The following is a 17,819-nucleotide window of genomic DNA, read 5'->3' on the forward strand; positions in this document are numbered from 1 at the left end:
ACTGTCATGCACAAAGGCACACACGTGCCAGCTCCATCCCTCGAAAGCACTGCCAGGAGCTTCTTAGGGCCCTGCTTGGAATCTTCTGTGGCCCTACCCAGCCCAGGAAATGAAGTACAGTCTCCAGCCCAGCAGGGAAAAACTACTGGAATCTGCCATGACCTGGCTGTGCTCCCTCACTGCCCACTGGGGCTCACCCTCCCTCTCTTTCAGCCTGTCAAGGGGACTTGTTCTTGCACAAATTTTCCAGGCATGGTTCCTACTCGTCCATGTCACACAGTCATGCCAGGCTCTCTGTTTTGGAATCCTCTCCACACCTCCCCTTTCCGTCCATGGTCGCACAATAAAATCCCATCCACTTTTTGCAATTTCTCATCCTCCAAGATGATTCCATGATGCTCTAATCAAGTCCTTCTTTTAGGCACAGACAACACTGTCCACCTGTTCATCACTCATCTCCCCTTTTAGGCTGCAAGCTTCTTGAGAACAGGGGCCATGGCCTGGAGAGAATTTTTTGTCCCCCGCCAAACACACTGTTTCTAACATAGTAAAAACTCTGTATTTGTTGAATGTCTGAATTCATGAAGAAACGAGCAACCCTTTCCTCTCTGCAGCATTTGCTCCACTACTTGTGAAAAAATTAAATCCTTAGAACATGTGCTCCACAAAATGGATGCATCTTTTGATTGGATTATAATTAAAATTAGATATATTCTTCTGTAATAACATAGTTACCTCGATTGGCAAGAGGGAGATGGCAGACATAATGGATAATTGATGAATAGTTTAAATGTTCCCATAACGTATATAATATATATCCTATTATGTTTCTTGTTTCAAAAAAAAAAAGAGCTTTAGAGGAACATTCCGAGAACCTGCTGTTGAATATCATCTCCAAATATAGCCTGATTGTTCAGAAAAAGAAAGCGAGAAAACTGAAAGAGCTGCTAGAGGACAATTACTGAACAGGAAGATCACAGGGCGAGAAGAATGTGGTGGTGCAATTAGGAGGCTCTAGAGTGACAGGATCTGGGTCTGGTGCAGCCAGAGAGAAGAGCAGTTCTGTACACTTTTCCAACCAGCCTCGTCCTGTCCTGCAGCCAGGAGCCACATGCTGCTATTGAGCCCCAGTCTGAATTAAGATGTGTTATAAATGCAATAATATACACACTGGATTTGAAAACTTAGGATAAAAATAAAATAATGTAAACCATCTCATTAAGCACCTTTTATATCCATTGCATGTTAAAATAATAAAGCATTAAAATGATAAAATTTAAAATTACATACAGGACAGCAGTAGTGACTTGCGTTATATTTCTATTGAGCAGCACGCCTCTAAACTAAACTTTCTAGACTGAATCAGAATCTACTCTGCTCACTCCCAAGAAGGAAAAAGAGCCTCATTCGGACCCCAAAGGAAGCAGGTGCCAGCGCTGGCCAGCCTTATGGCAGCGTGACAGTCATTTTCTGATCAGATATCCATGCTTGTTTTTCCAGAGCTTCAGGGCCTGGGACTGCCATCTGAATCTAGAGAGTAATAAATAAACCATGTGACTATTACTGCAGTCTCAGGATTACAGACCATCCTCAGCCCCAAGCAGAATTATTGGTCAAGAATCATTGGCGCCAAGAATTATTGGTCATATTCGGATATGGTAGGGGGAGGAAAAAAGAGGTTCTTAAGGCAGGTGCTGTTATGCTTCTCTCTGTAATTATTTCTATCATCACAGGGCCCATTCATATTAATGGTTTATTTAACCTGGTGTTTTCAAATAGCCTGGTAAGTATGGCTTCATTGATTACTTTATGGGCTTTGGGTACCATTTGCCATGCTGCTTAGACCTGATTTCTTACCAAAAACAGAGCAAAATAAAAGGCTTCAGAGAAAGATTAATGTACAACCAAAGAAGATCTGAAATAAAAAATTTTGACCAACACTTCTCTTCTTCAACCTGAGTAAACTGGGATTTCACTAAACAACCAGTTAGGAACCACAGATACTTCTGGGTGGTTTGGGGGTGGGTGGGTGAGGCAGGATAATGTAATGTGGATATACCTTGCATCAACAGAAATCTCTTTGCTGTAATATTCTTAACTCCCAGCTTAAACTATATTCATCCAAAATCTTTGCTTACGTAAATGTGGTATATTGGTTACTCATGCTGTGTAACAAATAACCCCATAACATAGCAATGTAAAAGGACATGCAGTTATTATCTCACAGGATCTGTGGGCCAAGAATCCATGTGTGGCTCAGCCAGGTGTTCTGTCGGAGTCTCTTTCAGGACTGTAATGAGATGTCGCTGAGGCTGCTGCCATCTCAGGTTTCATTGGGGACAGGATCTGCTTCCAAGCTGATTCACATGATTGTTGCTCAATTCCTACAAGGATGCCTTTAGCTTCTTGCCAGGTGCCCCCCTCCATCAGAGCAAATACAAAAGAAGAGCAAAAAACAGAATGCCAGAAACACAGAAGTCACCGTCTTCTTTTTTTCCTTTAAAAACAATATCAGTTGGACTGAGTTCTTTTTTTAATGCAATTTTATTGAGATATATAATCCATCCAAAGTACACTATCCATGGCTTACAATGTCATCATAAATTTGTGCATTCATCACCAAAATCAATTTTAGAACATTTTCATTACTCCTTGTTCCAGTTTGCTAATGCTGCCATTATGCAAAATACCAGAAATGGATTGACTTTTATAAAAGGGATGTATTTGCCTACAAATTTACAGTCTTAAGGCCATAAAAGTGTCCAAACTAAGGCTCAACAAGAGGATACCTTCACTGAAGAACAGCCAATGGCATCCAGAACACCTCTATCAGCTGGGAAGGCAAGTGGCTGGCGTCTGCTGGTCCTTTGCTCCCAGGTTGTTTTTCAAAACGGCTTTCTCCAAAATGCCTCTGGGTTTCTATTATCTCCTCTCTATCAGCTCCTGTGTGTCCTTGCTTCTTTCTCCCAGGACATTTCTCTATAAAAGTCTGGGGTCCTGTCTTAGCATATCCCAGGGTAAATGCTGGGCTTCATCCCCTAGATTAGCATCTGCAAACATCCTTCTGTCTGCACCCCCAAATGTCCCCAAGCATCAGCAAACATGAGCATCTGTGTCAGCTCTTACTTCTTCTTAAGTACTTCAGTGAACTAATCAAGACCCACCCTGAATGGGCGGGATCCACATCTCCATGGAAATAATTTAATCAAATGTTTCCACCCTAATCAACAGGCTAATCAGTCTGCCCCCACAAGATTGCATTAAGGAATATGGCTTTTGTGGGGGACACAACATATCCAAACTGGCACACTCCTAAATAAAAAAACAGAAAAATAAAAATAAAAAAGAACACACAAAATATCCCATATCCTTTAACCTCCCCCTATTATTTATATATATTTTTTGTCCTTATTTTATTACTCATCTGCTCATACACTGGATAAAGGGAGTGCCAGTCACAAGGTTTTCACAATCACACAGTCACACAATAAAAGTAATATATTTATACAATCATCATCAAGAATCAAATCTACTGGATTACAGTTCAACAATTTCAGGTATTTCCTTCTAGCTATTCTAATACACTAAAAACTTAAAGGAATATCTATATAATGCATAAGCATAAACTCCAGAATGACCACATCTGAGCAACAAAAGAGGTTCTCTGGGGATGGAAGTCATGGTCTTTTGTGACCTAATCATGGAAGTGATAGCTCATGACTTTTGCCATATTCTATTCATGAGAAGCAAGTCACTAGGTCCACCCATGCCCAAAGGAGGGGATGACCCAAGGGCATGAACACCAGGAGTGAGGGATCATTGGAAGCCATGGCAGAAGCTGCCTAGAACAGGTGGGATGGAATCGGTTGTACAGGAAGATTTCAATGGACATTTGCAGCAAGTCATAATTTATTCCTGATTCCCAAGTACCTAAGTTATCTATGCCAATTTCATTCACTATAGTCCCAAGGTATCACCTCCAATGATTGGTATCCTGAGATTCCTTGACCTTAAAATCCCTGAGGCTCCATTCATCAAGCACTGGGCTAGGTGACTGCAGTAAAATATTGGATAAGACACAATCATGGGTGAGGATACACATCTAAATGTGAAAATGCAGTATAATATGACAAGGAAAGCATAGAGTATTATGGAAGCCCATAGGAGAGGCGTTTGACCACAATTCAGGCATCCGAGAAAGCTTACATAAAGAAATACCATCTAAATTGAGGCCCAAACAATACCTCCACTTGTTGATGGTTTCATAGGAAAGGCAAACACAACACAACCAGTAGTTGATCATATGCCACTTCCTCATACCTAGATATACTCCTCCTCCAGTTTCCTACCTCAGTGAATGGAGCAGTATTGACTCAATTGACTGAGCCAAAATCCTGATCCTTATCCTTGATTCTGCCCTTTCCTTCACATGGTGTCAGTTTGGCACATGTCCTGTGCCTTCTCTCTTCTCTCCTCTCCTGTTTTTCTTTCCTTAAACAATAGGGGAATTTATTGTCTTACATACTGGGAAGTCCAGAGGACCCAGAATGGGCTAATTCAGCAGCTCAATGATGTCATCAAGAACTAGAGTTTTTTCCCACATTTTTGCTCTATCATTGTCTTACTGCAATTCCTGGTTTCTCACACATCATATCCATTGGAAGAAAAGCGACTTTTCCTGCTCTGTTTTTAATCCCAAATGTCCCCCAGCAGATTTCTCCTCACATCTCATTATATGTGACTTGATTACATGCCCCTTAAAAGCCAAAACTTGGTTTAAAAAAAAGAAAGAAAATTGCAATGAAAGAAGAAAGAAAATAGACCTGTGTGTTCCCAGTCATTTGTTTTCTTGTTTATTTATGTTTTTGAGACAAATTCTTAGAAAAATTGCTATAGTCTTTTCCATTAACTACACAAATTATACCAATGGCTCAACTAGAATTTATATCTGCTCACCATATCCCCACCCTCCCTCCCTGCTCCACAACACCCCTACCCTCACTACCCATGCATACACATCTAATTACAAGATAAATTTATTTCACAAAAGGTTGAGTTGGCAGCATAAGCAGAACCAGGCTTCTTGTATCACATGTAAGTTCTATCCCCCAAAATGGCTTGTAATGCAATTGTGTGTGAGTTTTCACTTGCAATTGTACTAAGAGATTAAAGACCAAAGAGGACGCAGATCCTTGCACAGCAGAAGGCTGATGGGCTTCTGGAAACCAAGCTATCAATCTCTCTACAAACAGGTGTCCACCCTTGTGCCAACAAAATCATTCCACCTGAGAGACAGCCTGAAAAACAACTGGACTGAATGTTAAGTTGCAGCTTTTGAAATAACAAGAAAGGGCAAAGTCTTTTAGGACAGGGTGTGTTTCCTTCCACCCCCACCAGCCAAAGGACCGTGGAGTGGGGGAACTGTGGGGCAGGCAATCAATCACTGGTGGTGGCCCCATTCGGGCCCAGCATTCTGCAGATCAGCAAGGCAGGCTCAGCAGAAGGCAGGGGCAGGATGAGCTGCAACTGGGAGACTCTGTGGGTCCTCTGCTCCCACTCTGGCCCCGTGTCCTATCATGGGGAGCTCCAGCCAACACTGTCACTCCCCTGTCTGCGACTGTAACACCACCATCACTCACATTTTACCTCTACTGCAAAACTCTTTTATATTTTGACTTTTCTCAAATCTATCAATTATTTCCCTCCTAATCGGTGAGTGGATCTGACCACAAATTATAACCCTTTAGTGATGACTCAGTCACCAAAAATCTATGTTCTCAGGACCACTGAGGTGTGTTATCTGCTTGCTCCTGCTCAAAACAGCCCCAAATCTTTGTGCTTTTGACTTCGTGTATCCATTTCTTACAGACGTACTCACACGCACACCCCTCATTGCTAGGATTTTGACTGCACATGTTTACATGTGGTTAACCCTCCTGCCTGGAACTCTGTCCTCTGTGCAAAGCAGCACACACATAAGCTCCCACCTCCTAATTTGTTGCTTTTTATTTGCTGTGGGTTTGGAAACAAAAATGTATAAGCAAATCAGATATCTGTGCAAAGTAAGAGCTATAAGGCTCTGAATAAATGTCTCAAGTCCCTTCCTATGAGTTGTGCATCAACTTTACCACTTTTGCTTAATTTTGTAAAGATCCTGACTTACAGTTTTTCAGCTTTGCTTAAAATAGCTCAAAGACTGGTGAACTCTGGATAAATGATTAAAGTTCAATTCATCCCTTAGCTTTTATTCATCTCTAATCAGGGTAACGTGTGTTTGTATATTTTGTGTTTTCTCACACATCATCCATTCCATCATGTGGGAAAAGAATATTGAAGACATTATTGAGTCATCAGTCTTCTCTACCCCTCACATCTGCTTAGCCACCAAATCCTTATGATTCAACCTAAAATATTTCTCAAATCCTACTCCTATTCTGTATTCCTTTGGCTACTGTCCTAGCTTAGTGAAATAGTCTTACGTATTCTTTTCCCTCCTCCATCATAGCCACCTTCTATTCCATCTGTAGTTTTCAAAGCAATATTTTGAAAATCTAATCTGATCAGGCATTACCTGTTTTATTGATTCTCATAGATCCCGATGCTTCATTGCTTAGAGAACACAGTGGAAAGTCTTGCTCCAAACAACACCATTGTTCCGGTTTGCTAATGCTGCCAGAATGGAAAACACCAGAAATGGGTTGGCTTTTATAAAGGGGGTTTATTTGGTTACACAGTTACAGTCTTAAGGCCATAAAGTGTCCAAGGTAAGTCATCAACAATTAGGTACCTTCACTGGAGGATGGCCAATGGTGTCCGGAAAACCTCTGTTAGCTGGGAGGGCACGTGGCTGGTGTTTGCTCCAAGTTCTGGCTTCCTCTCTAGGCTGCAGTTGTCAAAATGTCAACTTAAAATGTCACTCTCAGTTACTCTTGGGGCATTTGTCCTCTCTTGGCTTCTCTGGAGCAAGAGTCTGCTTTCAATGGCCATCTTCAAACTGTCTCTCCTCAAGGATTCTTTTTTGATAATATTCTTTTTTTTAAATCATATTTTTTACTGTAGAATGTAACATATATACATAGAAGTGATACCTTTCCAAGTGCAACTTAACAAGTAGTTAGCAAATTATTTCAAAGAATGTTATGGGTTATAGTTCCACAGTTTCGGTTATTTCCTTACTGTGAAATATAACATATATGCAAAAAGGTAATATCTTTTAAAATACGGTTTAACAAGTAGTTATATAGGAAATTTCCAAAAATGTTATGAGTTACAGTACCATAGTTTCAGTTATTTCCTTACCGTGAAATGAAATATGTATACAAAAGTTGGTAACTTTCAAATTACATTTTAACAAGTAGCTATAGAACAAATTTCAAAGGAAACTATGAGTTACATTTCCTCCATTTCAATTCTTTCCTTCTAGCTATTCTAATATCCTCGCAACTAAGAAGAAGAAAATTATATAAAGATTCAGTATTCATAATCCTTTGTTAAACTCTGTCTTGTCTGTTATCACTCCTTCCTCTAGTTTAATCACTTTCCCGATCTTCAGGGATGTCTAGGCAGTGACCACCCTAAGTTGTTCATGTCAAAAAAGTGTGTCAACATTATAGGAAAAGGGGACACATCTGGCTGATGTTCTTGAAGAGGCTATTGCCTCTGGGTTTTGGGACTTAGCTGGCATAGGAGTTCTCTGGAGGATTTAAGTTTCTGAAGAATAAACTTAGTGAGTGAAACTTTCATAGAGTCTCAGATGGGGATCTGGGCATTCTCCAGGGTTTTCAGGACCACTGTTGGCCTGGGCCCATCATATTGTGTTCATTTGGTGTATCTAGCAGGAGCTTGGCTTGCATAGGAGCAACCTCCGGGACAGCCTCTTGACCCTATTTGAATTATCTTAGCCACTGAAACCTTATTTTGATGCCTTTCTTTTTCCCCGCTTGGTCCAAAAGGCATTCTCAAACCCAAGAATCAATGATTTAAAGTAAATCAAAACACACTGTTTGGCAGAACATTAGCTTTTTCTAACAGCCTGCTCCAGCAGTCCAAGATTTGTCACTAGAAGTAGTCATATCTAGAAATAACATAAGTGTGAGAGTCTATAGACCCAGATCACCTATCAGGGGAGAGATTTAAAAAGCTTAGTCCAGGTGGCCTCATAGGACAAATTATGAGGAAACCTAGGGAGCAGAGGACAGAGTGTGCAGATGGTTATATGGGGAAGGGGGATTTGCTGAGGTCTACACTCTGAAAATTTCCAGTACAACTTCAGGATCCTAAGTTAAATTAGGCAGTTAAATGTCATCAGTCAATTTCTCCTTCCCTGTCAAAACAAAACAAGCCCTACTATGACTATTGCTAATTGCCTGAACAATCTTCTTACATGGAGAAACAATACCATCACAAAACAGATTAACAGTGCCTTCCTTGGATTTCCAATTTTAATAAAAGATGTTAAGGTCAAGTGAGTTACATTCACCAAAAAGAAGTTATATTTTCCAAGTCTTAACTAATTGACCAATTAAGGGGATCAAGCACAGGGAAGGGGTTCTGTTGGGAGAAAATAAGCAAAGAGATTTGAAGATACATCATTAGTTGTTTAAAAATCACCCTTTTAAGGTTCAAGGGAGAGTTGATGAAGTCATGGTAGAAAAAGTCTTACTAATAATTCCCAAGCTGTCAGCACAGAGACCATAGCTACCATATACAGAGAAAGTATGTAGACACGATTTATTAATTCCTGGGTGAGTGACCAGAACACACAGCTCTGGGTTTTCTAATATGTCAAGGCAATTGTTGTCATCACATTCTTGGAGTGATAACTCATGTAATGTTGCCTTGTTCAGGGGATGTTTGTGGGGCTGAAATAGGAATAACGTCTCCAGAAAGATCCCCCATGGTCTGAGTGACAGCAGCACTTGTGAATTTTTCCGGTCCATGGCTCAGCCGTGGGGCTGTTATATTGTACCTTCTGTTTTGAATGCACCCAACCTTGAATATGAAATGATGGATCTCCTTGGATTTTTAGCTCCTGACACTTTATTCCATTAATAAATATTCATTTTCCTTTTCTCCCTCCTGTAGCAATTTCTCATCAATCATGGCTGAAGTCACAGCTGTGAAAGCCCTTTATCCACTACTGTTCATCTCTACATGATTCTGTGCATCCTTACAAAATTATGAAATTATTGAAGATTGAGTGTGAACCTTTTGTTTGGTGTGGTTTTTAATCGTCATCGAGTCTGTGTTTATTCCGAGAATGAAACTGCTTTGTTATTTTTTTTTCTTCATCTTCTTCTAGTACTTATATAAATCACTCCCTTGGATTCTACTGTCTTGTAAAAATAAAAACGATCCCCAAATGTTCAAGAATTACTCAGGGACTATTCAGCGTTCAATATGTCAAAGCAGCCAAGACAGACAGTCAGGAAGAAGATTAGAATCAATGAAGAAAAATCCATCCCGGGCACAAGCTGTCCTGCTGCCAGCACCGTTGGGGAAAGGCCTGCTCGTTCGGCACTCTCATTACTGGGAGAAAAAGTCTTCAAGCGTGAGAACAGGGATGAGGCTGCAATCTCTGTTGCACGGGTTCTTAGGACAAATCCACAGTTTATTTTGTCAAAACAGATGCTCCTAAAGAGTAGCTATCTGCTGCGCAGTTTCAAAGATCCCCTTTACATCTCAGTTGCCTCCTAACAGGCAATGGAGTCACCTGATCCACATGGAGGGCTCAGCAATAACCTAAAAGTATGAGCTGCTGAGATCTCCAGTTATTCCCCACTGTCATGTCAGAGGCTCTCTGCTTCAGGTGGGCTTTCTCTCAGTCCTGTCCCTTTTCTCATCCTCCATCCAGAGCTGCATATTATTCAGTCTCCTTCTACGCTATTCAAACCCATTCCACAACTGGGGGACTTCAAATGTTAACATCTGTCTGAGTTTCAATACGCAAACCAGATCAGGTGTTGAAAATGTTCATAATGATAGATTAGGACTGCAAAAAATGGGATCAATGAGCACATCCAAACCAGTATTCCAGGAGCACTTTCTGGGTGCCTGGTCCTGTAACAGCCTCCTCATTTGCAAATGCAGCCTCTGGAAGCCACAGGGTGGCCACAAAGAGGCAAAGAAGTAGGGGCAGTTTTACTGAGAAGAAAGAAAACACTTGGAGCAGAGGCTCTACTTCCCTTTTCATGGAAAAAAACAGGAATATAATAGAACAGATATCTTCTCCCAACACCTTTCTAGATTCATAGAGTTGCAAAAGGAACCCCACCCTTGGCATCTGTCTAGGAGATCTCTAAAGACCCTTCCAAACTTCTGATGTTGAGACTTTCTGTCCTGGAAGGGATGTCCCAGCCTCTATGCCTTGTATGTCTGAAGTGGGGGAACTAAGGGTAGCAGGTTTCTCCTTGCTTCTGAAAGCTGAGTGTTGAATACAGCTTCCATCAGACTAAAGAGCAAATGCAGGGATGGCTGCAGGAGATCCTGGGGCACATCGCCATTGATACTTAAGGCTTTCAACAGAGACCTCCCACACGTGTCTCAGGAAGCATCATGGATACCTATTGTGGCCTTGACTGTGTGAATCACAACTTTATCCTGGTATCTTCACTTGTAAGATGAAAAAGAAAGATCTCAAATCAGATACCTAACCTCAAAACTAGAGGATCTAGAAAAAGAAGAGCAAACTAAACTCAAAGCATGCAGAGGAAGGAAATAACAATGCTTAGAGCAGATCTAAATAAATAGAAAAAAAAAAAAACACAATAGAGAGAATCAACAAATCCACAAATTGATTCTTTGAAAAGATTTATAAAATTGACAAATCTTTAGCTAGACTGACAAAGGAAAAAAAAAGAGAGAAGACACAAATAAAAATCAGAAATGAAAAGGGGAGCATTATTATCACCATACTGAAATTAAAAGGATGATAAGACAATACTATGAACAACTCTATGCCAAAAAATTAGAGGAAATGGACAAGTTTTTAGAAACACACAAACTATTCACACTGACTCTAGAAGAAATACAAGATCTCAACAAATCAGTAACTAGTAAATAAATTGACTCAGTAACCAACAATCTCTAAACAAAGAAAACCCAGGACCACAGGGTAATTTTACCAAACATGCCAAGAAGAATTAATACCAGTCCTGCTTAAAGATTTCCAAAAATTGGAAGCAGGTAATACCCCCTAATAATTCTTTAATACCAATATCACCCTCACACCAAAGCCAGATAAGGATACCACAAAAAAGAAAATTATAGACCAATAACTCTTACGAATATAGATGCAAAAATCCTCAACAAAATACTAGCAAATGGAATCCAACAGCACATTAAAAGAATTATACATCATGATCAAGTGGGATTTATCCAAGCTATGCAGGGTGGTTCAACATAAGAAAATCAATTAATGTAATACACCACATTAACAGAATGAAGGGGAAAAAAAAACACAAGATCATCTCAATTGATGCAGAAAAGGCAGGTAAACTCACTGCCCTCTCCCCTATGTGGGACATGACTCCCAAGAGTGTAAATCTCCCTGGAAATGTGGAATATGAGTCACAGATGAGCCTGGACCCAGCATCTTGGGATTGAGAAAGTCTTCTTGACCAAAAGGGGGAAGTGAAATGAAACCAAATAAAGTTTCAGTGGTTGAGAGATATCATATGGAGTCAAGAGGTCATTCTGGGAGTATTCTTATGCACTATATAGGTATCCCATTGTAGTTTTTATTATATTGGAATAGCTAGAAGGAAATACCCGAAACTGTCCAACTGCAACCCAGTAGCCTTGATTCTTGAAGATGATTGTATAACTATATATCTTACACAGTGTGACTGTGTGATTGTGAAAACCTTGTAGTTCACACTCCCTTTATCCAATTTATGGACAGATGAATAGAAAAATGGGGACAAAAATTAATTGAAAAATAGGGTGGGATGGGGGGATGGGATGTTTCAGGTATTCTTTATTACTTTTATTTTTATTCTTATTTTTATTTTATTTATTTTTTGAGTAATGAAAGTGTTCAATAATTGATTGTGGTGATGAAGCACAATTATATGATGATACTGTGAACAATTGATTGTACACTGTGGATAATTGTACAGTGTGTGACTATAGCTCAATAAAACTGAATTTAAAAAAAAAAAACCTTATTACAAAGCCACAGTAATGAAAATAGCATGATATTGGCACAAAGACAGACATATAGACCAATGAAATCAAATTGAAAGTTCAGAAATTCAACCCTCACTTTTATGGCCAAATTATTTTTGACAAAGATGCCAAGTCCACTCAATGGGGAAAGAACAGTCTCTTCAACAAATGGTGCTGGGGGAACTGAGTATCCATATGCCGAAGCATGAAGGTGGATCTTTACCTCACACCATATACAAAAGTCAACTCAAATGGATCAAAAACCTAAATATAAGAACCAGAACTATAAAACTCCTAGAAGAAAACATAGGGAAGCATCTTCAGGTCCTTGTGTTTAGGCAATGGTTTCTTAGATTTTACAGCCAAAGCTACAAGCAACAAAAGAAAAAATAAATAAATGGGATCTCATCAAATTTAAAAGTTTTTTGAATCAAAAAACTTTATCAGAAAAGTAAAAACAACAATCTAACAATGGGAGAAAATATTTGGAAACCACATATCCAATAAGGGTTTAACATACAAAATATATAAAGAAATCGTACAACTCAACAACAAAAGGACAAACAACCCAATTAAAAAAATGGGCAGAAGACTTGAATAGATATTTCTCCAAAGAAGACGCACAAATTGGCCAAAAGCAAATGATAAGATGTTCAACAACATTAGCCATTAGAGAAATGCAAATCAGAATCATAAAGAGAGGGAGACTTCTTGGGAGATGGCGAAGTAGGTGAGGTGGACTTCTCCTCCATGAAAGAAATTAGAGAGGGGCCAGAGGACATGAGGGACCATGGTTGGGCTATGACCAGCTCTAGAAGGTCCCCCACAGTACATGGAGGGGACATGGGCAAAAACATGAGAGACAGTGACTCGAGGGACAGGGTGAGTTTGGCCAGGTCCACCTCTCGGACCAGCAGCAGCAACACGACCTCCTCACAAGGGAGCAAACAGCAGCTTTTACTCCTGTGCACCTGCCTTGGCAGTTAGCTGTAGAGGGGATCCTCCCCAGCCAGACAGCTGGGAGCTCCTGTGAGGGAACCCAGGAGGCATTTGCTCTCCCGCCATGGAAGTCTATGAGGTGCACCAGCAAGAGGTAGGGAAAGGAGACAGTGCCATACCAGTGCATAAGGAGCTCCTCCCACACCCCAGAGACTCACAGGTGCACAGCAGGCAGGGAGCTGGTCATGCCTGATCTGGAGGGTGCCCTTCAACAGACTCCCTGCCTAACTGCCCAGGGCCCACATCACAGCCCCAGGGCAGGCAGTCCCCAGTGCATGCGGAGAACCAGCGCACTGATTGGGTCCCCACCTTGTTTGGATTCCACCCAGCACATAGGAGAAGTTCAAGGAAGACTTACTTGATACTGCCACGTGCTGGCAGGATAGGGAAACTGCACTCCAAAAGACTGTAGCTCAAAAGAGCCACCCACTGGTGGGATTGGTAAACTGCAGTCCAGTAAGCTGTACCTCTCCCAAATTATGTATCAATGCTCAAATAATCCTGAATTTTCCAAAATAACCTTGTCAAGACAAGCAAATGCTCCAAAGTCAACAGAAAATCACAAATAACTTGAAGAATCTTGAAGATATAAAGCCAAATGAACAAATTAAAAAGCCAGAAGAACACAAAATTTAGAGCTATTAATTAAAGAAGTGCAAATAAATCTCCAAAACAACTTCAACAAGATGACTAAAGACATAAAGGAAATCAAGAAGATTCTAAAAAGAGCATAAAGAAGAATTTGAAGGAGTAAATTTAAAAAATAGCAGATCTTATGGAAATAAAAGATACTGTGCATCAAATTAAAAGTATACTAGAGACACACAACAGCAGATTTGAAGAGACAATAGAAAGAACAGGTGAACTAGAAGACAGAGCAATTGAATGTGAATACACAAAAGAACAAATGGTGAAAAAAATTGAAAAATTTGAAATGGATCTCAGAGAAATGATGGACAACATTAAGTGAACAACTGTAAGGATCACTGGTGTCCCAGAAGAAGAAGAGAAGTTTAAAGGGCTAGGAAGAGTGCATCAAGATATAGTTGGAGAAAACCTCCCAACCCTTCTAAATGACATAAATATGGAAATCAAAGATGCCCAATGAACTCCAAATAGAATAAATCCAAGTAAACCTACTCCAAGACATATACTGATTGGATTGTCAAATGCTGAAGAGAAGGAAAAAGTTCTGAAAGCCACAAGAGAAAAGTGATTCACCACATACAAGGGAAACAACATAAGACTAAGTAATGACTACTCAGCGGCCACCATAAAAGTGAGAAGGCAGTGGTATGACATATTTAAGATTCTGAAAGAGAAAAATTGCCAGCTAAGAATTCTGTATCCAGCAAAGATCTCCCTCAATTTTGAATTGTTATCAAAATTGAGGGAGATCTTAAAATTTTCACAGACAATTACTGAGAGAATTTGTTAACAAGAGACCTGCCCTGAAAGAAATACTAAAGGGAGCTCTACCAGCTGAGAATAAAGAAGGGAGAGAGAGGTCTGGAGGACACACAGCTGAAGAGTATTAATAAGGGTAAATTAAAGAAAAAAATAGAGAGGGGGGAAAAATAGATATAAGAACTAAAAACCAAAGGATAAGATGGCTGATTTAAGAACTCCCTTCACAGTAATAACTTTGAATGTGATTGGATTAAATTCTCCAAATAAAAGCTACAGACTGGTAGAATGGATTATAAAGTGTGACCCATCAACATGCTGTTTACAAGAGACACATCTTAGACCCTGTGACACAAAGAGATTGAAAGCAAAAGGATAGGAAAAAAAATTCTATGCAAGCTGCAACCAAAAGAAAGCTGGGGTATGTTACTGCAAAGGAGAGGCTAAACCTGCTTATAATTGTGCCTAAGAGTTTCCCCCTGAGTGCCTCTTTGTTGCTCAGATGTGGTCCTCTCTCTCTAGCTAAGCCACCTTGGTAGGTGATCTCACTGCCCTCCCCCCTACATGGGACCTGACTCCCAGGGGTGTAAATCTCCCTGGCAATGCAGGATATGACTCCCGGGGATGAATCTGGACCTGGCATTATGGGATTGAGAACATCTTCTTGACCAAAAGGGGGTTGCAAAATGAAACTAAATAAAGCTTCAGTGCCTGAGATATTTCAAATGGAGTTGAGAGGTCACTCTGATGTACCTTCTTACGCACTGTATAGATAACACATTTTAGGTTTTAGTGTATTGGAAAAGTTAGAAGTAAATACCTGAAACTACCAAACTCCAACCCAGTAGCCTTGACTCTTGAAGACGACTGTATAACAATGTAGATTACAAGGGGTGACAGTGCAATTGTGAAAATCTTGTGGATCACACTACCTTTATCCAATGGATGGATGGATGGGTAGATAAATGGAGACAAAACTAAATGAAAAAATAGGGTGGGATGGGGGGATGATATGGGTGTTCTATTTTTATTTTTTATTCTTATTCTGATTATTTCTGGTATAAGGAAAATGTTCAAAAATAGATTGGGGTGATGAATGCACAATTATATGATGGTACTGTGAACAGTTGATTGTACACCATGGATGATTGTATGGTATGTGAATATATCTCAATAAAACTGAATTAAAAAAAAAGAAAGCTGGGGTTGCTATACTAATATCAGACAAAATAGACTTTAAATGCAAGATGTCATAAGAGACAAAGGGCACCATATATTAATAAAAGGGACAATTCACCAGGAAGAAATAACAATCATAAATGTTTATGCACCCAATCAAGGAGCTCCAAAATACATTAGAAAAACATTGGCTAAACTGAAGGGAGCAATAGACATGTCTACAATAATAGCGGAAGACTTCAATACTCTACTCTCTTCTACAGATAGAACAACTAAACAGAGGAACAATAAGGAAATTGAGAACCTAAACAACATGATAAATGAATAAGACTTAGACATATATAGATTGTTACATCCCACAGTACCAGGATATACATTCTTCTTTAGCACTCATGGAATGTTCTCCAGGATAGATCATATGCTAGGAAACAAAACAAGTCTTAATAAATTTAAAAATATTGAAATTATTCAAAGCACATTCTCTGATCAATAACCACCAAAGAACCAGATCTTTTACAAATCTATGGAGGTTAACCAACACACAACTAAACAACCAGAGGGTCAGAGAAGAAATTGAAAGAGAAATTAGTAAATATCTAGAGATGAATGTAAATGAGAACACAACATATCAAAACCTGTGGGATGCAGTGAAGACAGTGCTGAGAGGGAAATTTATAGCTCTAAATGCATATATCAAAAAGCAAGAACAAGCTAAAACTAAAGACCTAACTGAACAACTGAAGAGGTTAGATAATGATGAGCAAACTAGCCCTAAAGCAAGTAGAAGAAAAGAGATAGCAAAGATTAAAGCAGAAATAAATGAGCTGGAGAACAAAAAAAAAAAAAAAACCGAGAGAATAAATAAAACCAAAAGTTGGTTCTTCGAAAAGATCAACAAAATTGACAGTCCCTTAGCTAGACTGACAAAGTAAACAAGAGAGAAGATCCAAATAAACCGAATCAAAAATGAGAAGGGGATGATTTCCACTGATCCCGAAGAAATTTTAAAAATCAAAAGAGGTTACTATGAACAACTGTATGCCAATAAGCTAGATAATTTAGAGGAAATGGACAATTTCCTGGAAACACATGAACAACCTAGGCTGACCCAAGAAGAAACAGAAGACCTCAACAAACCAATCACAAGCAAACAAATCCAATCAGTCATTAAAAATCCACCTATAAATAAAAGCCAGGGCCAGATGGCTTCACAGAGGAATTTTACCAAGCTTTCCAGAAAGAATTGACACCAATCCTGCTCAAACTCTTTCAAAACTTGAAGTAAAAGGAACACTACCTAACTCATTTTGTGAAGCTAATATCACTCTGATCCCAAAACCAGATAAAGATACTACAAAAAAGGAAATCTATAGGCCAATCTCCCTAATGAATATAGATGCAAAAATCGTAAACAAAATACTTGCAAATAGAATCCAAAGCACACTAAAAGAATTATACACCATGACGAAGTGGGGTTCATTCCTGGCATGCAAGGGTGGTTCAACATAAGAAAATCAATAATGTAATACGATGTATTAACATCTTGAAAGTGGAAAATCAAATGATCATCTCAATAGACACTTAAAAAGCATTTGACAAAATTCAACATCCCTTTTTTGGTAAAAACATTGCAAAAGTTAGGACTTGAGAGGGAACTTTCATCAACATAATAAAAGGCATACATGAAAAACCCATAGCCAGTATAGTATTCAATGGTGAGAGGCTGAAAGCCTTCCCCCTAAGATCAGGAATGAGACAAGGATGCCCACCGTCACCTCTATTATTCAACATTGTGCTAGAAGTTCTAGCCAGAGCAATCACCAAGACAAAGAAATAAAAGTTACCCATATTGGAAAGGAAGGAGTAAACTGTCATTATTTGCTAATGATATGATCTTATATTTAGAAAATCCTGAGAATTCGACAACAAAGCTATTTGAACTAATAAAAAATTTCAGCAGAGTGGCGAGATCTAAGAATAATGAACCTAAGTCAGTAATGTTCCTACACACTAGTAATGATCTAACGGAAGAGGCAATAAAAAGGAATTCAATTCACAATGACAAC

The sequence above is a fragment of the Choloepus didactylus genome, chromosome 20 (assembly GCF_015220235.1).
Source record: "Choloepus didactylus isolate mChoDid1 chromosome 20, mChoDid1.pri, whole genome shotgun sequence".
NCBI classification, from domain to species: Eukaryota; Metazoa; Chordata; class Mammalia; order Pilosa; family Megalonychidae; genus Choloepus; species Choloepus didactylus.